Source organism: Bombus pascuorum, chromosome 3 (assembly GCF_905332965.1).
Source record: "Bombus pascuorum chromosome 3, iyBomPasc1.1, whole genome shotgun sequence".
Taxonomy (NCBI): Eukaryota; Metazoa; Arthropoda; class Insecta; order Hymenoptera; family Apidae; genus Bombus; species Bombus pascuorum.
In genome coordinates this window covers 5152714-5178962 of record NC_083490.1, presented here as the reverse complement: position 1 = coordinate 5178962, position 26249 = coordinate 5152714, and the positions used below count along the sequence as shown (strand labels likewise).

At 35.8% G+C, this 26249-nt stretch overlaps 1 protein-coding gene across 4 annotated transcripts in view; it reads left to right on the top strand.

Annotated features, from left to right (window-relative positions):
• The first annotated feature begins 119 nt into the window (after window positions 1–119).
• Window positions 120–26249, top strand: part of LOC132905308 (protein rhomboid) — a 179463-nt gene continuing 153333 nt past the window's right edge. Inside the window, exons 1-2 of one of the 4 annotated variants that reach the window (XM_060956473.1) lie at window positions 120–543; window positions 1378–1917. The gene's annotated coding sequence lies outside the window, so the exon portion shown is untranslated. Of the gene's footprint in view, window positions 544–907; window positions 1918–26249 lie in introns of those variants that run through there. The other 3 variants (XM_060956474.1, XM_060956475.1, XM_060956472.1) reach the window with 3 other exon arrangements.

The following is a 26249-nucleotide window of genomic DNA, read 5'->3' as shown; positions in this document are numbered from 1 at the left end:
ATCATTGGTGAAAGCATATAGGTAATAATACGGTATGTCACAACACAAAACACGATCCATGATTGGCTTTCGCGTTCTGTCCTCTAATTGGCCGATTTAGAATTCCGTTTGTAATGTGTGGCGTTTGTTTGTCGCGAGTGGATTAACTTTTTCATTATTAAGTAATTTTAAAGAATAGTGTGAATAACGACCAGTGCTCATCGTGTTCCGAAATCATTCTTCGTATCGATGTTGTAAATATTTATTCAAATATCTAACTTTAATCGTACATGGTCAATATATTGTCAATATTACTCCCCACTCATCGTACAGTACATAAGCATAGTATTAATATCTGGATCGATTTTACAATATTCGGCAACTTTTAATTTCAATATTAATATTTCAATATTAACGTTATTATTATAAAGATATAAAGATAATACGCAGCAAGTTATTTCTTACCGTGTAACCGAATTCGATATAGACGCAAAGAGAACGTGCGTAGAAGCCCCTTCTGTCCTTGTCTAATGAGGTATACACATCGACGCCGTTCGCTGATCGGTAATACACTTATGTATATATTTACTGTACGATTGTGCATACGTTAGTAGCAAGAGGCCTCTGTAACGTTTTGTTTTTATTCCTATATTGCTCTTTTAGCTCGCTCACGCGTTCTATCTTTATATACATCTCTATGTTTATTATTGATCGTGTCTGGGCTTCTATAAGGCTATGATTACATCGTATGGATCATAGATTTTTTATTTGTGTTACTACTAAAATCATACGGATGATTTAGATAAAATTAATGTTATTTTTTATTGAAATGTAGAGACTTATTAGGAACTATATAATATGTATTTATATAGAAATGTGATTACGTATACATATATATTACATATAATGTATATATTATATTATATATCTTACACATGTCACACATATCACATCACGTATATATACATTATGTATTACATATACATTCATATATGTATTTGATTGACGTATTTGTATTCGATATATTTGATTGACGTATTCATATTCGATATATTTGATTGACATATTCGCCAGAACGTGCATCTACAGCGACCCTATCATAACAGGCTTAATATGTTGAACACCACAGTTTTGTGATTTTCAAATTAAACCACATGTGTGTCGACAAAACTATTCACTGTTATTTGCTTTAATCGAAAATGTTTTAAATAGAAAGTTCATCATAGATATTACAAGATACTACAAGATACTACATACTACTAGATACTACAAGACTAACGTGGCTAACGTGGTATTGAACGTGTTGAAATAATCATCGATCGCGTGTCAGTTTTCCGTACAATCATTCGAATGACGTAGTATATACTCCGCCACTTGTTATTAATTCCCGCGTTCTAGATATCGTGTTTCACTTTTGTCCGCGTGTCGATCGTCTCTGATCGCCACGCCACTTCAACAACAACAGAGCGCTTCGGACACGATCTCGCGTATCCCGTGAGTTAACAGGCGTCGTTATTAATTTCCCACGCGCGCGTGTTACAATTTTGGACTTAAACGCGGAACACGTACGATGAGAACGCGTTGATCCTTGTCGCGAGCGTGCAGCGCGGTGTGAAACTGTCTTCGTTGCGCGCGCAACGCGTGCTGTTGACCCATCGTCATGGCAACCGTGCGACGAGTCTACACTCGTCCAAGGTGGATGGACTGCGGCCTGACGCGACCGAACAGAAGTCAGTGCACGCGCGGACGTCAAGCCGTATGTTCATGTTCTCTCTGTGCGAAATCGGAGTGACGTTTGACTTTGCCCGCGTCGTTCGTACTGCCGGTTTAGAGTGCTTGTGTTTTCTGTATCACTGGACGAGAGGGGGATCCTTAAGACCGGCATTCATCGTGGCTAGACAGATCATGGAGTGACTGTTCGTCGATCGCACAAATAAGGTATGTGTACATCTAATTAAAACTTATATCTTTGTCGATACTTACTAGCGCGGGGTTTTTATCGAACCGAAAGTTACTAGGCTAAGAAGGTTCTCGTGACACGGTTAACATTAGAACTATCGACGAGTAACATGCAACACTTGTAACAACGAAGTCAAAATAAAAGCTATGCATTTTCAAAAACCTACTGCTGTAAATCTAGACTAATTATATGAAAAAATTAAGAATTGATTGTTATGATTACGGTAACATATAGTTCTAGTATTAAAAAATGTGCACGGGATAATATTCGTACGAGATCGTTGACTAACGCTTACTCGTCAGGTGGTAAAATTGAAACGATAAAACTGATAGGTTATTGAAAGCGTTTTCGCGGAACATGGCAGGGCATACATTGTAAAAAGAACTAAGTGGCTTATGTGTGGATTCAGCAACCAATATTATATTGATACCACGTTCGATAACATATCTCGATCATGATTCCCTTATATAATTTTATTAATATTATTAACAAATTTAGTAACAAAATTACAAGTTATATATTATCATTATTAATTAACTTTCTTGCATAGGGATTTCTCTATTTAAAAGTAAATCGTACAAATTACAAGTTATTGCATTCTACTCGGCCATTTTCATTTTATTTATTCAAATTCCATATGTTTATATATATATTTTTGTAAAATTGTAAAAGTATAAAAGAATTCATAATCTATAACTTTTAACTTGTCAACTCACTGATACTGTTAGAATTAAATAATTGTGCAAGACGGTCCATAAAACGCGCGAAAAGAAAAAGAAAAGATGGCTTCCTATTCAAATTTAGGCGCGAAATGATTAATCCAATTTTCTTTACATGGAATATTGTTACACGACGAAAATTCGCAACGATATACGTTTTAATGTCTAGAAGTGTGTAACTATCGTCTGTAGAACGACACCGTGATGCGTCGGAATACGTTAATGGAAACGAATGTTTCTCAAGTGCTTCAGTCTCTGTCAACCATCGGTCGAGTGGTTCGCTCTGCTTTTAGTTTTTGAAGATCGAGTTAGAAGTGAGTGCGCCGTTTATCAGGTTACGATGAAAGCGACGTTATCCTTGAGCTGAATGCACTTTCGTGATTTTTTCCCCCGTCGTTTCGATTTTGAACGGGGATAAAAAAGCTTTTCACCTGGACCATCGATCCTTTTAAATAATCCTCGCGTTGTTCGCGTAGACATAACCATGGCTTTTTTGTTCGATTTTGGAGAACTTGGACATTCAGAAAATCGCCAGCGCATTTTTCTAAAGTAGAATAAATTATACTTATTCTTGAATAATTCGAAAAAAATTTTTATGCAGAGGTTCATTTCTCATAATTAGCAGGATTCAGAATTTAACTATATGAAAGACATTTTAAGCTTAGTTTATCCTGTTTTCTTTTTTAATTGAATACGCTAAAACAATGTCGACCATGTAGTGGAATAAATAGTAGGTATATTGTTAAAATGGTATTTGGATTTCAAAGTTGTATATCTTAGTCTCATTATTTTTAGTGGAAGAAAAAGTTGGCTAAAATATTTCCAAATTTCTATCCCATTATCTTCATGAAGTTATTTTCTTTATGAATATCCATTATGAAATTGTTATTTATTTCTCTGTAAAATAATGTTCTCTACTTTTATCAATCCTCATACAATCCTCCTCATGCAATAATTCTTTGTACTTGTTTCAAATCTCAAACGATTCTCTATTTTCCGATACGTCGCAACATTCTAATAATAATAATATTTATTAACTTCGGCTTTTGCTGTTTCAAATTACATGTCTTAAATATTCATCCGTACAAATCTTCACGTACATATTTATAAATTATAGAACGACACTTATAAGTTATTAATAAACCTACATATATGCTACTTATTCGTAGCTTTGATTTAGTTTTGCACTTTCATTTTCCTTTTCTCTAAGGAGCGAATCCAGTCAACTGCCTATTCACAATATTTTCCTTCTCCAATTCCTTTCATATTACCTCTCAACTTCTCCATTCTCTTGCACTTCGTTACACAGTGCTTCAACTTCCCTTCCCTATCATTACATAATTCTCACCTCTTTTATCTTCCTCTAACAAAAATCTATTCGGTGTCTCGAAGTTGCCGCATCTTACCCTTGTTATTCTCTTTTTTTGACTATCGTCTTCACCACGTTTACCCAGATATTCTGGCTTAGCTTCGCATCCAATTCACAGCACTGTAATAACAAACTCCTTCATAAAATCTCACTATTAAACCTGCAGTATTTTAAACATTAAATCACATCCTCCGCGTATATTTACGCTAAGCAAATACCACATGTGTATATTCGACTCGTGAATCGAAACGAAACATCGAGTATTCCTAGAAGGATTGAGATGTGGTATCGAGTGAACCGGAAGTTGTTCAGAGGCTCATGAAGTTGCCGAGCAACACCACCACTCTAATTCAAACGATGTAATTCGACGCAAGATCGTTGGACCAGTTGGCGGTACACACAAAATGGCGTCTATCAACGGGATGCGGCTTGGTTTAAAAGAACTTGGCCAAATTTCGACTTGATGGAAACTGTAGACGCGCCGACTTCCGCTTTAGTCTAGCGTTTCAAGGTTACCACCGCGAAGATGCGCTCTAGTCTAAATAGTTCCTTTCCGAATAAGCTCGTCCCCACCGCCTTTGTTTTCGTTCCACCTTCATCGTTCAAAAGGATCCCTGGCTACTCAAAGCGAGAAGAAGCTTCTGCAGTATTCCGTTCACGAACCCTCGTGTGCATTTGCATCCGACCCGTAGTCGTTTGTCCATTTAGGCGACACGAAAAATCCGAAACAAGACTGCAGCGCGTCTTTTCTTTGTAGTCTGAACGAACTTCGAACGCGATCGTAATAAAAGTCTCTATTCTTCAACCTTTCGACAACTTCACTCGTTTGTGTGAGAAAGAGGGTTACTGTTTTTGCAATCTGATGGAAGTTTAATGCTGGAATTGTTGAAGCAAGAATAGAAAGAATGAGAGAAAAAGAAAGGATTGATCTTTGGTTCAGGGCTAGCGGATTTATTACTAAGGTTTTATCTATTAATAATGTCCCTTTATGCAACATTATCATGGATAAGATATCTTGTACTTTTATTTTGTTAATAGGATGATAAATATGAAAGGGTTAACTGTTGCAATTTTTCTTTACTTGTGGAAGAAAAAGGTTTGCAGTCTTTTTGTTGTAATGGGAGTTTGACGTTGTAATAAAAGGGAGCATAGAGGTGGGGAACAGGAAAAATGAAGGGAAAGTAAAGGAAGGGCGATCTTTCATCTAGGAGCGGTAGACATATTAGTAAGATTTATTAGCACGCACATGTCCTAGACGTGGGAACGTTGGTAGTGACATCATACCTTTTAGACACATTGGAACACATGTTTGTACGAACATGATAATTATAATTAGCCAAGGACTTTTGAAAATTATGTCAATGTAAATTCCTATACCTAATAGCGAGAGTGCATGCGTCACAGAGGAAATAGAAACTATTAATTGCTATAAGCGGATTGCTTGTGTAATGTATAGCTAATATGATGATGCAATGGTAGGATACATTGATATTATAATACAAATAAGGTAAGAGGATAGATCCCATAAAAGATATAAAAAATTTTACAAGATTATCTAAATGTATGAGTACATAAATTTTGAAGTTGTATACTTTCATGTTGTATATTGTATATAAGCTGCATTGTATGTATTGGTGACCTATATTATATGATAGAGAAGTAAAATTTTCATTAAATGTAAAATAAAATAAAAATATTGGTTTCCATAATTTTCTTTCCATTTACAGTTAATTACTTCGATATAATTTTGTTACATATACAAATGAGGAATATAAAAATTCTTATTTGTCTTTCGGTGAAGGGAACTTTGTCACGTTAATTAAGTAATTTCGATAGGTTAGTATCACCGTCTTTTATTTTTATATCGAAATGCGTAATTCGTTCGGTTTCAAGCACTGTTTACCGAGCTTAAATTTGCACGCATTTGTTTATGTTAAAGTAATTAGGTCAGAATTAATATCGGTTGCGATACGGTAATTAACGAGGGTACTTCGACGTGCCCTGTTTGCGAAATATGGTCTCGTAATATTTGAAAATAGTAGGGAATATTTTGTACGAAAATAGTAATTTTCGTTAAATTACAGATTAAAAGTGCGATAATTTATTTTCATTTCATATTTAGTGGCATAATTCTGTTATTTCGTAATCTAAATTACAATCAGATGTAAATTAATAATCTTAAATCACAATATATTATATACCATATTTACATTTGTAAAAATTAAAACTAAACCAGTTGAAATTGATTTATACTTATTAATACTGGGTTGTTTGAATTACTGGGTCAATTTACTTGTAATAACAATCCAATAATAATATTCCTTTCACAGAGATAAATTCCTCTCCAAATAAACTAGTCTCGCTCCAAGACGAAATAAACTCTCGCTCATACAGAAAATTTGCTCAAATTAGACTATCATCGAAGCGATTAAAAATTGAATATGGCAATATTTTCACTTCTATTCGCAACTCGATCGAAAGAAAAAGAAAAGAAGGAAAAGGAAGAACGTGTTCGATAGGATGGTTGGATTTTGAGGTCGAGGCTTATTGTTCGTCGTAATGCAGAGTTTTCTATAGGTTGAATCGTTCGTGAATTTTTTTTTCTCTGATTGGAAAGGTAGCAATATGCATAAGAATCGAAATTAAGGGTAACCGAGGATCATATTAAGGGCGGGATGGGCAGAGTGGTGTGTTTCGTTGAATGTGGTCGGAAAAAAAGATTCGCTTCGAATTGGAAATCTTTGTTTGTTCGTGGTAGGTTATTTTATCAATTGAGATATCCGGGTCACTAAAGATTCCTTTCTTTGGGGGCTAATTGAATCGAAAGGCTCCTGCCAACCTGAGCGGCACACCGACTTATTTGCCAGCCCAAAAAATTCGTATTTTCATGATCTTTGCCAAATGGATGATAAATTGGTTCCTAAACAGATATTCCTTTCGTCCAGCAAATGCTCGACGAGTATACTCGGCGTATTATGAATCTTTATGTATCTTCGTACATTTTTATGTATTTTATGTACACTTCATTGGTTTGGCAACTAAGGAATGCGGATTAGTCGGTACTGACAAAAACCGTACCTACTCATTTGCTAGCCTGAGCAGTGCACCAACTTACTTGCCAGTCAGAATGGTGAAGAAAGGATCTTGGTCATCTTTGACTATCCATCAATCTTCTAATTTTATATAATGGATAAACTAAAGAGGAGAATTGGTCCATCATATTTCAATATCTGGAATTCAAACTTTAATCTTTTAATTATCGTGTATTTTTATTATCATTCGGCGTATCTTATAATTAGAGCGTGAAGTTATCCCTAAATATCATAAAGTTAAATTATTGTGATTGCAGCAATACCAAATAGATATATAAGTTTTGAATATAAACAATTCGTTTTATAATTCTAATAATTTTTGCCAAAACCTATTTAAGTCTAATTTAAATACTCTATACGTGGATTATTATAATTGAAACGATATTATAAAAATGAACAACTCCGCGTAATTACATCTCTATCTGAATAGGCGTCAATGTTATTTTATCAAACGTAGGAAATCTCAGTATAATCGTTGTAAAGAATTTCAGTAGTAGCGAAAAAGAAAATCTCTATAATTTGCCATTTTGGTAGATTTGATAGTCTTAACTTTAAATATTCTAGAAAATATAAAAGTCCTTTGAAGATAGCAGGGACTACGATAAAAGAGGAAGTCGAAGTATTTTCGGTTTGGCCGGTTTATTCGATCACAAAAAGGTTAAAACGAGTCGCGCATTGCTTCACCGGAAATATTTGCCTTGGGAGGAGAAAATATTTAGCCAGAGCAGAGAAAAGCCAGAGGGTTTGATGGGGTTGGAACCGCGACTTTGCGTTTGCCGAAAACGCGCCGAGGGGAATGGGGAAAAATCCTCGCCCCGATAAATTTCGAATGTTTACGAAACGGACCGGGAATTTGCAACACGCGAAACTTCGGCTTGTTGCTCTCTCGTCATGGTGAAAAATTGCGCGCGGCTTTCCCTCGAAATTCATCGATACACCGGAGGGTCGACGTCGTTTATTAAACGATTTCACGCTGGACCGAGCTGCATCGCGATTTTATAATATCCATACGGACGATATATGGACTGTGCCCGTATACGAATACAAATTTCGTTCATTTCGATGGACTTGGTAGTTCGTGAAAATTTGCTCTACCATCGGTATCTAACGGAACCCATCAGCTTCGTTAATTTCGAAAGGAAAGCTTTTTTTTTGTTTCCAAAGAATAGAAAAACTCTATTTCATATCGATTAATAAAAGTGATTTAGAAAATTTTGTAGTTTAAACAGAAAATAATAGTTGCCATTTATATCTTGTTCAACACATTAAGATTTAAGCAGGTAGCTCTACTATTCAGTAATTTAAGTAAATCAACAAGAATCAACTAAAAATCCATGAAGATTAAATCATCGTTCGAAACGTGCTATAAATTCATAGTGATAGGAATATTCCTAGTAAACTTTTTCATTATTGAATAGGAAACCTTTGAATATGGAACCTATATCTTGCTTTCTCTTCCAATAAAGACAATTTAAATATTGGAGCTGCTACAGGGTGTCACGCAACTGAGCCGCGGAATTTTCTTTGCCATAAATTACTTATCTGTTTTATTTCTATTTTATTTGTTTCAATTTTCACCTGTTATAAATCAGTTGAATAAGTTTTACGATTTTTAGAAATTTTCTATCGCTTGAGAATCACAGACTTCACAGAGATCCAGGCATGAAATTAAAATTTCCAAGCCAAGAACAATTTAATTTTCATAAACATAAAACGCTACCCATTCTAATTAAACTTCATCTTCCTTTTCGAAATTTGACGATCGAACTAATTGCCTGCTCGCTGCTGACTCTAATTTCTTCGTCTATATTGAGAGTTAGCGAGCAATCGTACCTCGGAGGAAGCACTAAACTCGTTCTCTCGTCACTAGGATCCGTTCTTTCGCGCGGCATTCGATTGAAATTAGAGAAACGAAAGGGGATGCACTTTCATCGATTCGCAATCGACGCGAGAGTTGTTTCGTCGTCTCTGGAATCAAAGAGGCGAAAGTCTCGTCGTCTCGTTACCGTGAGAGTCGAGAACAACTGCGTTCCTTTTTTCTCTTCACTCCTTTGTTCCGTCCCTTTCTACTTCTCGTCCTTTGTCAACCGAAGGCCGAAAGAGTTAGGTGGGGGTTGAAGAAGGGAGTAGCAGTAAATGGTAGGGGAGGAAATGCGATTTGTCGTGAAAACTGTCGTTACTCGCGCTCGCTGTCATCTCGACAACGATCACCGTTTCGATTGCAGGCCGATCGACTGCGTTTATTTAGGCGCTGCTATTATTGGACGGTATTCCTTTGATTGCACGTGCGACTCATCACTGGTATTAAGTGTAGGGGATAGAGTATGATGAACTCGAGCAGCTGATGTTATATAGCGTTTCGAGTTGGAGAAGAAAATTAATGGATATTTAGAGTTAAAGAGAGAAGTCTATTTCAATGGAAAAGTAATGGAGAAAAGGGAGATTCTTTTAGTAATTAACCAGAACTTTAGGCTATGTATTTTGATGCATAGTACGATATAGACTGTAGATTTATATATTTATGCAACGAATAATTTTATTACGTTATTTGTTAATGATTAAAAGAAACTTTAGAGAAATGATATCTGATAGAGAAATGACGATACAATTGATTACTAAAAAAGAATGCGGCTTTGTATGGTTCGTATTTTAATCAAGTATAGACGGAATAAAAAATTTCGTATAATGCAATAACGGTACAGTTTTTAATTGATAAAAATTTCAATCCTGATGAAGTTAGCTGCAACACTGGCGAAACGTTGGAATAAAAGAACCACTGTACACGGCTTAAATCCGAAATCTCAGATTAACAATTCTAGAAATTTTCGTTTGTTTCGCATACGGCTCTTTCTCCAATAATAAATACAGAATATTTGCCTTTACCATTTATTATCTATCGTTTCGAATGATTATAATAGGATGCCGTGTCACTGAATTGAATGTTACGAGATGACTGTTAAGTAATACATTTCTTCATAATGAAGAGTGCTATAACGCAGTTGAGAGTATAATGTCGAAGTTCCTGATGATTCACAGGTGAAGTATGTACATCATAGAACAAGCTTGCAAACTAGAAATTAGTGCTAGGTAATCGGTATGCAAAGTATGAGATGACGAATGCAAGTGAATACTAATTAAGAAGAGAACTTCAGCTCAAGAGGATTGAAATGCGAATGAACACCTGTATTTATGTCACTGGTTTTATGTTGTCAACGTCATTTGTAGCAGTACCCATGTACTTAGCATAAGGGAATTACTATGGAAAAGAGAATATCAAATTTTGAATATTGGAGTTTATGAGAAACCTACATTTTGAAGTAGTATTCTGCTAGTTTCGATATTAAATTTAATATGTATTTCGTAACATATTCTCGTACGCCGCAATAAATAAAATAAATATACAGAATATATGTAATGGATAACAAAATAATATTTTAACAGTAGAACAACCAAAGTTTGCTTTTATTTATTTTTCTCTAATTACTCGGAACGTGTAGATATTTTTTATTATTCTATATTTTTATTTTCTATTTTTATTCCTTATTTATTTTATATTTTTTATTCAACTTACTGTGCTAGCAATATACGTTCTCGTTTTACAATTTTTGTAGTATTTCATTTAAAGGAAATCTTGAATATCAACGTGAACTATACTTACCTATTTCAAAACACAATAGCTCCTTTGATACTGAAAGAACGCTGACAATAAAACATAAGCGTAGAGCATATTTCAAACACCTTTCGTATACAAAGTTTTCATGATTCTGAAATTTCCTGACAAAGAACTCCTGACATCTGTCTTTCTGGCTTTTCATACGTCGTTAAGATTGGTTGAGAAGCCTCTGTCTCGTCGCGAACAAGAAATATATTGCTCTTTCTGAGCAAGTGGAAGACTCCTTCGTATTTTGAAAGCACCGACCACCACCAAGAAATTGTCCTCTTCATACAATGAATCTCTTTTGTATTCTTTACTGTGGCTATACAAATTTTTCTTCGCCTTACTATAGCTTCTTTTTTTATCAGCTTCATCCATAAATCAAACGATGAAGCGTAGTAGCTAATTTTATAAGCAGTAATCAAGTTTGTCTGTTTTCAAATTTGTATGTTTCTTTGCTCTGAAATGTAGTATCTTTTTTATTTTTATCAATTCTCGAGGATGCATGGATTTAATTTTAAATGAAAGGGGAATAAGTCATGGTTCCTTGCATCGTAGTACATCATATAAATTTTATTTACCATTTGATATTATTTACATACAGTATGTATAAGTTCTTCCTCGCTTTCCTATAATTCCTTCAGTGGATATGAAATATAAATGTTTGACAGCGAGTACAAATTTGCTATTTTCGTATTTGCTTACTTCAAAATATTGAAATTTCGTTATTTTTATCCGACGTGAGATATCTACATGTCCACAGAAAAAAGATGAAGAAGTTCGGCAAATTCCACTCCTTCTTCAAATTAACATTTCAAGATATGATCAACGGAACGGTAATATTTATAGAAAGATCTGGATCGGTTCCAATCCAAGCAAACTGACTAGCTTTTTCCTCGATGCCAGATAGGAAGCCGTGAAATTATTATTTTCTTTTTTTTCCGGACCTCTCTACAAATTACGAGGTCGTGCCGTTCCGCGAGTCGACGACGAACGAATCCAAAACGAAAACACGTTCTTCCTCTAATGAGTAAGCGTTTATCTTTGCTTCCATCGACAGCCGATCTGTTATGCTACCGAGCTTTCTCTCGTTTCCCTTTTAGTTTAACTACGTTCCTCGGTTTTGTCATTGTTTTACGATATTAATCTAATTCCTGTAGAAAGTACATGGGTAAATAAACGACACCCCTAATTTAAAGCGTAGGCTAAATTTTCAACGAGAGTTGCAATTTCGAGAAAACCGATTTCGAAAATTCATTGCACACGCGGGGCCAAAATACATACCAGTGAAATGGGAATATAGAACAACCCAGAAAACTCCTAAAGAACTTTACGATGTATACTATGAACCCAAGAGAAATTTCTGCTTAATACTTTATTTGTTACCTTGAATAAGGTGTATTGTTCTCAGTAAGGTAGATACAAGATCAATATTTTAATTCTTTACTATGAGCGAAACAACAAATCGTAGAATACTGGTCGTCATTTAAGTAACATATTTGTAAAGAGTTGGAGACCATCCCCCTAATCTCTCAAAAATATTCTTCCTTTTCAAAGACCTTCCAATGTAACGATTAAAGTTGTTCTAAACCTCCAAGAGAGTTGTTCATACAACTGATCAAATCGATATATTTTTCAAGATATTAATTATGTACGGGTTACAGAAATTAAAAAGTCCACAAAGCAGAACTGTTCTGTTTAACTTTTTAGAAGCTGATTATTATTTTGAACGAGCTAGCTTACAGACGATAGATATATCGCAAAGGTACCCTACCAAAATTGAAGAGCTAAAGGCAGCATGCGCTTGGCTAACAGCAGTGCGCGTACTTTTCCTTGCAGCTGTATCCACGGTGAGCGAAATAACTGCAAATATTTTCTCAAACGGATCGCGACGGCGATTTCTCAAATATATCTGACCAACTATCCGGTGTGCGCGATGTTCCGACGTACCTACTATTTGCAGCGGACAGTGGAAAAGCTTTAAGCTCGATCTGGCATCGGACCAATTTCGCGTCGATCGCGACCCCGTACACGTTTCACCGTTGCCGACCGCGCTCTGGGGGTGAGACAACCAAAAAAAAAAAAAAAAAAAGAAAAAAAGGAAACGGAGCTCGTGAATAACCCCATTGGCGTGTAATCAGTGCACGGGAGTGTCCAGGGGCGCTTTATTAAACCGATATGAGTTTTTCGACCACTTTTGATTTACCCACCGATTTCGACCCGTTTACCGCATCGACAATATTATCTCCGCGAGGCTCGTTAAAAAAAGCAATCGTTCCAAGCTATGGAGAGAGTGGAAGCTCGTGAATTTCCCTGGAATTGATATTCCATTTATAGAATCAAGTCTATTATGTTTCGCAGTATCGTGGTTGAGGAATGTATTTGATGGATCCTTAGAGTTTGGTTGAGGTTCGATGAGACGCGGATTTGGTAAATTTTGTGATAATTGAAGGAATGAGATTTTTATAATATACGGAATTTTCGTGATTTTTTTCGTGATTAAGTGAAATGCGCCATTCATAAATTGGCTCACGTTTCGGATTTTCGTGTAGAAGAGAAACAAAAATTGCTCGTTGCTTCGTATTTTTGATTTCACAAGACATGGATTTGTTCGATTCTGTCGAAGTGGAATTCTACGAAAATTTGGTGAACTTTTTAATATTCTATTCAAGAAATGATCGTGTTTTGGATTTTCGTAGTCAAGAAAAGAAATTCGTTCTTTACTTTGTATTTTTGAGAATTAAAGTCAAGGGTTTTTCTACCTCTCTTGTTTTTAGTGAAATGTAAATCTGTTGGATTTCATTCAGGTTAAAGAAACATTTTTCTTCAATAGTATATGCAAATGGAAACTCGTAAATTTTTGTCGAATTAACGTTTTAAATTAATGTTCGCTGCAGGACAATCCTTCTCCCGTCTTTTTTATCTATTTTGTAAAATATAAATTTGTTGAATGTTTGAATAAATCTGGATGAATACATTATAATATTTCGTATTTTTTACATGCCGGCTTTATTTTTACTTCCACTGTACTCATCTTTATGAATCTGATTTTATAATTCAAAATTAGATTCATAGCTTACGTCGCGAGAAACATTTTCATGAAATATCTCCGTCTAAATGTAATATAACACTAACTAAAAGTTTGGAATTATGTACTACATGTTGTTTAAAAATCAGGTAGAATTAGATAGAATCTTTCCGTTGCAATATTTTTTGATTGACAATCTATCGAAATAAATTAATTTAATAAAATTAGTAAGAGATATAGATATAAAAGTAAATAACAAATATTGTTATCTTTCTCTATTATTTAACGTCTCATTTTGAATCTGACAATTTTGTATTTCTTAGTACAACTGTAAAAATAATTACAAATAACGACTTCAAATCTTAAATTGGTAATAAATCATATTACGAAGTTGTTTATAAAGAAACAATAATTATCACTCTTAAACGAGTTAAAAAAGACAGCAGCATCAGTCATTTTTATTTAATCTGCATTTAATTCTATATATTTGTACTACGTTCTCTTTAAAAGAGGGTGGAAGGTCGAAACATAATGGATCGCTATCTCTGGCGGGATGTCGTGAGCCCGGCTTTTCTTTGGCCGCAATTAGTCGCCAGTACCGAAGGGGTTCTATGAGAATCCCCTTAAGATGGGGAGATTTCGTGGCGCGTAACCACCAAGGACCAGCTTAACTTCGCGAAACATAATTAAACCGTCTTAAAGTTTTCCATTCCGTGTTAATTCCTGCTCTTATCAGTGCTGGTTTGGTCTGTAAAACGCCTTTTTAAATATCGTGCCAAATTCCTATCCTTAGTGGTCCTGTTGAATAATATGACTCGTAGACCAGCCGGTGTAAATTTTTACTTGAAACATCGCATACTTCTGTAACGAAAAGAGTCTCCCCTAATTATTTCATTTTGGAAGTTAATCAATTCGAAAGACTTTAACCACTTAAGGATTAATGCTTTTAATTTTTGTTTCTTCATATGTATAGGATTCATGCGTTTTTCACACGTACGTTTTCGTATGAGATTCAAGTAATATTCGATAATTAGTTTATCAAATCCGTCTTCCTTCGCCTGAAGTATTGGGCAACTAAGTGATTGCGGCTTTTGTCGATACCACCTAATGACAAAAACCGCAACCACTTACTTGCCAACCCAATAGTTGGTACTAATAAACACTCGATAAATTATTTTCAGAATCCATCGACTAGTTGGATATATTTTCGAATATATGAAATTTATAAATTCATGTTTCCATTTGATGAAACATTCAGCGACGTGCAAAGATCCTCGTTTATTATTTATGATTAACTCTGTCGCGGCGAGTGAATCCGCTCGGCAACGGCACTAATTTCAATTGTAATAAGGTTATCCGACGCGGTGTAGAACAGCGTAATTCGAAGGATGCTAGACGCCGAGTAAATTTGGACGAGCACGTGCGTCCGCGCAGATGTTGCCGAATGACGACATGTATAAACTTGGAATTTAGAGTATGATGGAAACAGTCTGGAATCGGTAGACGGTATCAAGAGCTTTCGCAGTTGCCTATGGTGTCATCGCCGTTGCTATCCAATCCGGAGTTAGAAGCTCCCGGTTACGTATTTCTGTTAGTACGTAAATCCATCGTGTTTCCGGAACTGGGAAATTGATTGCTCTATAAATCGTTTCAAACATATTGTGTAGATGTATTACTGTTCTTTCTCATATGTTTCGGATAGATATTTAGTGAATTTCACAACTTGATCGCGTATTTTAGGTAGACAGTATTTTCTGTATTTTAAATTTTTTGTATGTTTTAGCTACCGGGTAGTATATTTTAGGGATTAGATATTCTACAAAGTTTATTCTTTTTTATATATTCGCTTTAAATATTGGACAGGCGATATGTTCGAATTTTTTATATCTTTGTATATATTTTAGAATTTTTAACTTTTCAAACATTAAATATATGCCAGATAATTTGTCAATTCACTAGCTTTCTTCTAAATCGGTACCTATTATAAGCTTTTTCAAATATATTTTTGAAATTTGGTATTTTAGGAGCTTGATCTTTTTACCCGGTTTAAGTGTTAAATAATTTGCGCACCATAGATTTGTCGTACATATTGGATTGGCAACTAAGTGATTGATACTTTTGAAATTTGGTATTTTAGGAGCTTGACCTTTTTACCCCGTTTAAGTATTAAATAATCTGCGTACCACAGATTTGTCGTACATATTGGGTTGCCAACTAAGTGATTGCAGATTTGGCATTACCATCTAATGACAAAATTCATTTATTCACTAACAGTATTGAAATTTTACAAATTACCAATACGAGTAAAGCCTCTTCTAAGTGATTGCGGATTTGGCATTACCATCTAATGACAAAATTCGCAATCACTTAGTTGCCAACCCAATAGAAGAGGCTTTACTCGTATTGGTAATTTGTAAAATTTCAATAATGTTAGTTTAATGGTACCAGAGAGTTCGATGTTTACATATGTACTACATTTACCATCTCAACTTCTCAATCGTCGGTGAGAGTGAATCGTCGTGGGTAAATTGGTTTCACGGAACGACAGAGGGTTGCCCGAAGAATTATACTTTTCCAGGAGTAATCTTGTTTTCCTGCACGATCCCCTTACGTCTAAAAATTAGATTCTTTCTCGAAGAATGGCTCGTTCCGGCCATTTTATGTCTTTCAATTTCGATCGACTTCTTCCTCACGTTCTAAGGAAGGCTTCCGGGGGATGATTTGCATACACGAAATGCCCGCTTGGGATTCGTATGTATGTGTACGCCGTGGGGGTTGGAATTAATTCGGGGGTTCCGAATTGCTGTTACGCTTTGATGCTGCGATTGTACACGAACCTTGATAACTGTGAACGTAAATTGTTTTGAGAGATGGGATGGACTACAGGGTGTGTTTCGATTCTCATGAAAACTGGTGTATGTAAATATCTATCACATTGCGATATATCAAATATTCGAGTTCGTTATATAAATTTTCTCAACTGTCTTTTCCAACAAATATTTCTATCTTTCTATACGCTGTTTTATATATACGTACGAAGTTTAAAATCTGAATGCGAAAAATGCGCCACTTTATCAAAACGACTGTTTACCGACTAAACTCTAGAAATTAATTAAAAATTCTCGGTCTCTCGATGAAACTCGCCTAAACTTCTCGCGAAATAAACCTCTCACGTTCCATTCTAAAGCTGCAAAATATAACGATAAAAACAATGGAGTACGCGAAATTCGTTCCACATACGTCTAATATAATAATAGAAAAGAAACAAAAAGTCAGAGAGAGAACAGAGTCGTTAACCGGACCGAGTTCGCTCTCGAAAGTCGAAAGTTCTTTCGGAGTCACTCTCGAGTCGCGCGAACGCGACAAAAAGCCGAGCTAAGTACGAGACAAAGAAGGCCTTCACCAACTTTCCTTATCAATGCATCAAGCGGTTGGCCTGGACGATAGAATTACCCCACGAGACTTTTTCCACTTTTCTTGCGGCCATGGCTTGCACAATAGGGCCTGCCAGCGAACGGTACATGGGAATACTAAATTTTAAAAGTAAGCCCCGGCAACCGCGAAATTTATAGCCGGCGCGACTACAAGTTTACAATTACACGGAAGAACGAGGACGGGGGAATCCGCATCTTAATCCCCTTTTTATCTCTGTCCTATCTTCATCCGTTCCACTTCTTCCTCTGTTCGCCCCCTTTTGGCCAGCTATCCGTGACGCTTCGAGGATAATTTGCTGACCAAGTCATCTCCCTATCCAGCTTCATTTGTGAGGATACATACAGATGCGAGACGAGTAATGATCGTAGTATAGAAATTGGATCTTGGGATTACTGGAAGATAGATAGATCTTCCTATGTATGAAAATTAATCGATCGACTCCATCGTCTCTGGTTTATTAGGCTAACTCTCGCTATACGAAACTATCTATGAGTTACTCTATGTTTGAGTTAGATGTGTTACTTTGTACTTTGATCGATAGCATGTAATCGTAACTGTACGTTAAAATATAATTTTGAAATCTTATAAGTTATCGTACGCCACGTTTGTTACGCTAGAAAAATTCTTTCCTTCTTTTTTTCTTATCATTTACATCGTGCGTCATTTCAACTTCTCAGTTCGCTCCCCATTTTCCTTTTCTCCGTTTGGATATCTATAAGAGTCTTTCATTCGAATTTTTTCCATTCACGCGGAAAACGAGATTCGCGTTACAGTCGATAGTCAGACGGTATAATTTTCGCGAAAGCGATGTCCTTTACCCTCCGCCGAGAAAAATGTTCTTTCTTTAATGACGTGTCACTGGCGCGAACTTAGGGGTCTGCTTTCTATTAAAACTTACTCACGGGATTGTTTTCCAACGAAGACTTCTCGTTTCAACCCCTCCACTGGCGAACCCCTCGCTTCGAGGTTCTTGGTTTCAGAAGCGTTGATGAAGAGGGAAGTCGAGGTTTGATAACGATCGCGATCTCGAGAGGTAAATACACTGGTTTACGAAACTATTCCACTACTTACCGTAGAAAACTTTCACGCTCATATTGCGTGTGTTGTATAGAACATTTTGTGGAAAACATTTGTAACTTTGTTTGCACCGTAATCTGCTCCGACCATTAGGATTGCACAATACCGTAGGATTCGTTATATATTCGTAAAAGGTTTCTATAGGTGTGCGAATACTTGCACGAGCTACCATAACGTTGACGAAATAAATCTTCGAGGAAAAAGGACTGCGATACTTAAATTTCTTTCGAAATATCGAAAAGAAGAGATAAATGTGGAAATATTTCTTTTAGGAAATGATGTGATTTAAAACGTATGAAAATGTACACGTTCTTTGATACGAAATATGCTGAAAGAACTTCAAAAGGAAGCAGTACTCATAGTTGAGGAGTTAATATTTCTAGTACCTAGCGCGTTTCAAAGGTGCCGGCTAAATATAAAGAAAATAAAAGCACGATGTTTCCATAATTTCTTCGATGTTTTTCGCTTTTTTAATTTGCTATTACGTCAAAATATCCTTCATCTTTCGCCTTTGAATCTAAGAACATTTCCCGTATAACCTTTGAAAGTCCAATTTAGAATACAAACTTTTTATATCTTTTGTAGCCTCTGGAAACGAAAAAAGGAAATTTCTCTTAATTTCATTCAACGATGGGACATATTAATGGCAGACGAATATGTCAAAAGATGTAATTTGAACAAAATCATTATTCACGATAGATTTTTCTACGATCTGTTTAATTCACTTCTTGATAATCACTTTAGAGGTAAACAAACATCGCGCATCGCAATAACAATTGCTTCGTCAATTTTCTAATTTGAGATAACTCCAAGGACCAACGAAGAGAGAAAGAGAGAGAGAGACATAACTGTTAACGAGGCTTGCGATAATTCAAACGGACGAGAACAGAAGTTAAACTTGTTCGAGTCTGTTGGTCCCCCGAGCCACCAAAGCCGCCCTGCGAAATCATTTGGCTAACGAATTGCGTAGTTTCCCATTGAAACGCCTTCGTTTCCGTCTTGACTGCACCGACGAACAACTTCCACGTCGCTCCACTACTCTCCTTTTGCAATGATTCTCGAAAAATACTCTTCCTCTCTTTTTATCAAGTCTCGACCTTCGACAAACTTTCTCTCGGTCGGCGCAACTTTCCTCACCAACTTCACTCTCTTCCACCTTCTCTGCTTTCTTCACCTCGTCTGCGAGATCGAGAACGAGTCTCGACGTTCAATGTTCTTAACAAGTTCCTTAAGCTTTTGTTTCACGTATGGTTCAAACCTACTCTCCTATTCTTCCAACCTTCTTTGATTTCTTTAACTTTTTGATTTTGTTTGTTCCCTGTTCGTTAGTTTCTAATATTACATCGGCCGAGTATTTGTAAGAAATTATCGAAAAGAAAAGGTAAATAGATAACATGCCACGAAACCACAAGGAAAGACAACTATCGTCCCTTAGAAATAGCTAAAAGGAAAATAAATAGCACGTAATATTCCAAGGTTAAAGAAGATGTAAATTCTACGATGAAAGTTTTCGTCTCAAACGATGTAGTTTATTTTTGATTCCGCGATGTTAGTTTCGATAGAAAAATATTTAACCGGGTTAAAAGAGGACAATTCGAATTCTTCGAAGACTTCGGTACCGAGTAATGGGAGCGAGATAAGATCCTTGGGTGTTCTTGAATGTTCATTGTTCCGGGTTTTCTTGAATACAAAATGTGAAATTCAGAAGTTTTCTTCCATGGAACATAGAGCGCAACGTAGCTCTCGTTATACGAAGGCTTTTTATTCTTCTCGAAAAAATATGCTGATTTATTTACACGAAGAAGAGTAAGTTTCGCGAAGAAGTTTTTTAACGGAATTTCCTGTAAGAGGTTGTTAAACAGAAAGATGACTTTCGCGAACTATGTAATTCCTTTTACCTTGTTAGCCGATCTTTCCTGTTTGCATTATTTTATACAATTTTACAAAGTTTAAAAATTGTATTTCACGAAGTTTCGAAATTGTATTTACCGAAGAAAATCGATCCAAGTTTCGCGATACGTTCGTACCGAGATCAACCAAATCATATTGACTATTCAAAATTAGAAAGATATTTTCTTTTTTATAAAATTGAAAAAATGTTACTATCATATGCTTATGCACTAATTAACCAGAAGCTTAAATAAATAATATGCTGATCTGTAATTAAAAATGTATTCTGCTCCGTTTCAAACTGATTATCAGTTTTTTAATACAACACCAACGACGCGGAGAGAAATCTATCCCGACAAGAATAAAAGCGGAAGCATCCTCGTCTGCCAAGTATTCGATGGATTCGCTGGCTAATTTCGAACCGTTTAATTAACCACCGCGCCGTTTCAATTTCTGCTCCTCGGCTCGCTGCATAATCGAAAACGATAAATCCCACAGAATCGCACGTTTCACCATCCAATCGCCCTTAGTTTTCAACGACAATCGACCAACAGCATCGCGAAACAATATCGCGGCCGAGCCATCGAATAACTAGCGAAATTTTATTTTTGCAATCTCTACGCGATACAGTGGTCAATTTTTAAAGCGAAGTGGTAGTACAAATAGAAACTAAATTGATTTCATTAAATCGAACACGCATCCCATCTAATATGATTTATGTTAATATTTTTTCATTTAATATATTTCCATAAAAGATAAAACTTAGAAAAAACGAAGCTGGCACCCCGCTGGGGGTAGCCACCCACATGCTATATTTATTTTTATTTTATTTTTTTTTCACCAATAAGATATAACACTTTACCAAATGTCCTTCAGGACAAATTGTAAAAAAAACCAAAATAAAAATAAAAAAAAAATTTAATATATTTCATATCGAAATCTAAGTTATGCCGTTTATATTCGTAAAACTATAAAAACGTAACAACCGTTCTTTCTTCGTTCTTACTGCAAGATGCAACCCATAATCCCAAACACCATAACGTCGGTCACGTGGAATCTTTTATCTGAGAAGCTTCGTTGCTGCTGCAACCATTTCCGCCATGTCGTCGTCCTATGGACGAGCTTCTTAAAGTAGTCGGAAATTCGACGTGTCTAGGTTAGCCTGCGTGTCTGGTCTTCTTCTGGAAAGACTAGAAGATAGCGGAGGAACGAAATGCGCTGAAGGAACAGAGAATTTCCTTGGTAGCTTCTTTTTAGCTAGATCTCCATTGGCGGAGGTTTTCTCTCCGCTAAAGCGTCGAAGAGAGATGTTTATCGGGCAGGCTGCAAAAGGAGTTAGGTTGCCGGGGATCGTCTCTTTTGCCACCTACGAGGGTGTCTTCACTCTGATATTTACGTTCTCCTTTCCTGGGAATATTCTTCCCTTACGTGGTTACCTCTTTTTCGTGGTCTGTTAGTTGAAAAGTGTTACAAGCAGAAGAGAATATTCTTCGAGCTCCTCGAGTAAAAAAGACTTTCAATTCGTTCCCGTTTTTTTTTCCTCTTACTTTTTGGTTTGGCGAACGCTTAGGAGAGATGGAGCGAAAATTCCAGGAATAGATACGGGGAATAATTGGTGGAAGTTTGTTCAGCATAATATCATAGCACGATTCAACCAACTGTACTAGGTTTTAACGTACGAAATGTCTGATTTTGAAGGGAATCGTTCTTTACTGAATTCTAAAACTGTATTATTTAATGTAAACTGTATGTTTAATTATAAAACTGTTTATATATGTACGTGAACGTTACGTATCAGTGTACATTAACGTTAAAAAATTGAAATTGTACATGAAGGACGCAGTTCTCAACTCTAATGTGCTATACAGTGATACATCTGCAAACATACAAATATTTATACGAAAATTTCATGCATACATTGTAGATATAGCTTAAATATACGGTGAAAAAAAAGAACGTTTTCGAGATAAATGATATAAAAGGAAGACCATAATTTTATATAATTTTACATCCATAGAGACATTAGTTAACATATAATAAAGTCTAGTTGGCAGAATAAGTGACGTTTATCTATTACTATTTGCGGTGTTCGAATCGTATTCCCTCATTTAACAGCGGACCAATAATAAACAGTCTAATATTGTTAGCAACGATTCGCATAGTCCTATTACACGCGTTGACCGAATTTCACCGCTTATGTGTGGAGCTACGATCAGCTTCAATATTTGTATTGATTCGAGTGCGAACGATCCAACGCCGATTAATTAGCAAAATGTGTATTTGTTTCCAAGTTAATGCAACAAGATCGTCCGGAATCGCTTCCGTTGTTTCATTTAGGGCCGCACCCGACGACCATCGATCCTCTATCGCTCGAGTATCGACAAACAAAACTCTGTCAAGCGACTCTATCGCTAATATAGACGAACGGAACTACGTACAACCAGAGGATACGATAATCGATCCTTCGTAATATCTGCGCAAACTATTTTTCATTTTTATTTAAATTTTATTGCACGCTTCGTCAAAATGTTACAGACAGAGGTGTGGAAAATTTCAAGAAAATTTAACGTGGACGATTATTTTAGAGAAGAAAGTGTAATAATTACCGTGTTTAATAAAAGAAGGAAATAGAAATGGTGTTTTATATTTTAGAACGTGTTAAATTTGGTGTATATCTTCTTCTAATTTTTTACACATTCTTCATTTCATAAAACGTTAGAGAAGCAGATAAAAAGTTTTATTCAAATAATCCTCATAGAAGAGCAGATTAAGGTGCTTTAATTAGTACTGGGTACAAAAGCACGTTCGTTTTGTCAATTACACTAATTAAAATTCTCTTAGTCTTCCAAAAAGGGCTAAAAAATTCTACCTACCTCGAGACACGTTTTTTCACTTTTTCTTTCGATTATTCCCCTTATTTCGTATATCTGTGCTAAATATATCATTATCCTTTAAAATAGGAATCTTTACAATTTCTTTTTTTTTTACTACAAATCTTCAACCCAAATCACTTCTTTTCAATATACGTAAACACGATCAGGAAAGTACTTGAACCCTTGTAAACATCTTTTATGAAGATATAATATATGTGTTGTATAAAATCATTTAAAAATTTTATCAGCACTGTCTCGATTACATCGATCAAATTTGAAACCGGTCTGAATCGTAAGATTCTCGAGCCACTGTATATTCTTCTGGAAGACCTCACTACCCTCGGAGCTTGGATTCAAAAACAAAATACTTGGCCGAATGACTGTAATCGTGGAATGGGATACAAATTTTGTCTCTTATATCGTCAGTCGTTCGGTATTCGAGAAAATACGAGGTAATTTTTGTTAAACGAGTCGGTCTGTTTACCGAAAACTTGCGACAAGGCGAAGTAGAAGAAGAAGAAGAAGAAAATGAGGAAGGTTGAGAGACTCGTCTCTCGAAAACTTGTCATATCTTGGCTGGCATAAATTTTACCTTTTCGTCCCCCTCTCCTATCTACGATAAATGTTACGAAACAAGCAATTTCGTCGTTTCAACCCCCGAACAAAACTTTAACCCCCTTCTGACATTCTTCCTTTCTCGTCCGATTCGTATTCGTCGACAAACCGCGAAATTTGCAAGTAAATGAACGAGGGGAAAGCCGAAACGTCCGTCTTGCCGGGACTTGCCTTCTTCTTTCCACTAGTGGGACAATTTGGACGAAGTAAGGACGAATTTACGTCTCTTGCAGCGCAGCGTTCGGAATAATTAATTTCAGGTCGGTTTTATAACGTGCACGTGGATCTTTTACGATTTTTGTGAGATATGTTTCTCATGTGTTTGATATATATAGATTCTTGGTTGTTTCGATTAGTTTTACTTATCTTTAGGATAATCGTTAATTTTTTAACGCTTAATAAAGAATTCCAAGCATTTTTCTTATTTTAATATTAATGGCGATTAATCTAATTTAGAATCTAATTGATATACAGATGTTGCCAAATTGAAATTGAAGACCAGAAATTTATAACAGTCAGTCTGTTATTTAGTCTTATTTAGTCTACAAACACTTCTAGTATCTACTTAAAAATATAGATAAATCAAACAGTTAGCGAATCATTTAAAATTCTAGAGAGTTAAGAATCGAACAAAAGACAGTAAGCCAGAGAAGAAAAACGGGAGTGAAAATCGAAAAGGGAATGAAGGAAGGAGACAAGCTCGACCGGCAGAGCACTAATTAATCGTCGAAACTTTTAACGGATTCGTACTTCACCCTCTACCGGGCTCTCTGTTTCTCTTTCATCCGATTGTTTCGACCCCCTCGCCTCTATCTTTCGCCTCTCCTCGCTACGTTCGGTTCGCCCCACTTTTTTGTTTCGCCTTTTTTGTCCGATTTTTTTTCCTCTTTTGTTTTGTTTTTGTCTGTGTGTATTCGTTTCACCGTGCTCGACTTTGCGACACGGTTGCGTCGCGACGCCAGGATTTATACGGCTATCGAGTACAGGGTGTCGGCTCTCTGAATTTTGGATCGCTGGTTTGGGAACGCGACATACCGACCGGTTAATTGGACGTAGATTTTTTCCACTGCTTTCCGCGTATATTTTTTAATTTCAAGGTTTGCGCTTGACGCGAATAGCAAGTAGAAGATGGATGCCATTTTTTGGATAGAACAGACAGGCAGGATTTATTCTTTGTAAGTAGGGCATTTATTTTGAACAATTCTTGTTTCAAATGAAATTTGGAATCATTTATTCTCGTGTTATTGATCATTATTACATATGTTGTTGTATATTTCGAATTTATTATTCTCGCGAAATTAATATTTTTGTGGCCATATTTTACATTTTAGTTCCACGCTCGATCTTATACAGATATTCAATTTTATCGAGACATAGTATTTTCTGTATTTAATATTCTATTACTCGTCTACTCGTATTTGTCCAACCACAATATTTCCTGTATTTAACGTTCGATTATTTGGTTATCCATTTTCTTCAAAATATTGTTCTTGAAATGTGGCGTTTTTCTAAAGAGATTTTAATTCTTTCCGTCTTGAAAATGTATTAAAGTATTGTCGAATTAAATATGCTTAAAACGATGATATGGCTGTTATGCAGTTCTATGTACGTATCATACTTTTGTTTTATTGATTGTACTCTATAATGATAAAGTATGTGGTAGTTGTGTATGAATTATTTTAATATTTTTTTTCCACAATATCTTCCCTAGTTAACAAAAGCCTCCTCGTCATTCATTCCGTTTACTTTAATTTTCGCCTTTGTCTTGAACCATTCCGTTCCACTTCTGCTGGTTCACTTAGTCGTCCACCCCGGTCTTTACGAACATCGGCCAAACTATTCGTTACTCAGCGCCGTGAAACGTCCCGAAAACATAAATTTCCACTGACGAGAGACAACTTTCCAACTTCTGTTGTCGACCATGCTGTCAACGGGATTCTTTGGCCTGGAAAGTCAACTCGCGGATTAACCGGTCAGCTGGAAGCTACAGGAAGCGCAATTTCTAATTTGTTCTGTTCCTGTTTCCATCCTTTTTGTCTCGCGATTAATCACCAAGCTTGAGCTGAAATATAGCGCGAATAGCAGTAACTATAACATTATAACGATATAATATTCTATAAAAAGAACTATTCTCATTTAGAAATAATAAATATTCCAATCTGTCTTTGTTAAATAAAATCTTTTTTCGATCAATTTATTTTTCAATGATTCGCTTTAACGTAGCAAATTTAATCCGTAAAATCGGTCTTTTAGATTCATATAGTTTAAGATTTCACTTTAAATAAACACAAGCGTGTGATTTTTCGATACTCTGGAATCATCTCCATAAATTTTTCTTAATAATTTGCTAGACTTTCCAATTAATAATCACCAATTAATGCTCGTATACACCACCAGAATTAAAATTAAAAATGGCGAAATTAATTTTACTAGCCTATAACTTCGATTACGTTTTGTTCTGTTTGTTTAATACCGCGAGATAACGACGTTACACGCGACGACGTGGAGTACACGCGTGTATTCTTCCTGGAATAATAACAAATGTTGCGAGTCTTCA